Here is a 1051-nt window from a genome sequence, read left to right on the forward strand (position 1 = left end):
TTTTGGAGTAGGAGAAGGAGGAGGAGGAGGAGGAGGAGGAGATCTATGTGAAAGGCTAAGGGAGGGGGGCAGTGGGGGGGGCAGGCGTGAGTCTGGGACACGGACCAAGCTGGGAGGCGCACCAATCGCATCAGTGCACCTCCGTTACCTCCTCTGTACCTGCCCCCCCCCCCCCCCCTCCCCCCCCCCCCACCCCCCCCCCCACCCCCAAACCCGCGCCGTCAGGAGGCCTGGCTCCCGGCCCTCGGGCAGGGCGGCAGTGGGGGGGAAACGCCTCTTACCGCTCGCCATCTTACCGCTCACCATCTTACCGCTCACCATCTTACCGCTCACCATCTTACCGCTCACCTTGTTCAGCTCCTCTATCCTCCGGATCAGCAGCGGGTTACTGGACGAATTTTCAAAATAAACGTAATCTGCAAGACAAAAAAAAAACGAGAAACGAAAAACAGGTCAGACAAAACCCCAGAGCCGTCTCCGCGTTGTTCACTTCTGCAGTCTGCGCTTGTCTGTGCGTAGGGTTGCAAAATTTGGGGAATATCCAGGAGTAGAAACTCCCCGTGGGAAAAGTTTCTGGGAATTTCAGAAAGTTTCCAGGAAATTTCAGAATGTTTCAGGGAATTTACAGGAAATTTTCGGACCCTTTCAACCTGATCCGCGTATGCACGAATGATCGTGTGTGTGTGCCAGTTAACTTACTTTAAGTCTACATTTTTGACACAAAAAACGAACATAAATTTCGGTGTTCTTGCACCAAGAACAACGATCCCGAGGCCAGTTCTTGGTCCTCAGCCTACTTCCACTACCGCGGTACACAAATTCAAACGGTCTCACGTTACAATCCCCGAATGATCTCTGTTGCCATGTGCCTATTTATAAACAATGATAACAATAGCGTGATAGCAGGCTCTGACCGTCAGAACCTGTCTATGGGCGCGCTCATGCAAAATGTGCGTACAAACAAACTACCACAGAACGCGCCTCTTCTGCAGCTTCTCTCTGTCCTGTATCAGGCCCAAACTCTGACAAGGTGAGCAGAAAACTCACGGGA

The sequence above is a fragment of the Anguilla anguilla genome, chromosome 1 (genome assembly GCF_013347855.1).
Source record: "Anguilla anguilla isolate fAngAng1 chromosome 1, fAngAng1.pri, whole genome shotgun sequence".
In the NCBI taxonomy this organism is placed as follows: Eukaryota; Metazoa; Chordata; class Actinopteri; order Anguilliformes; family Anguillidae; genus Anguilla; species Anguilla anguilla.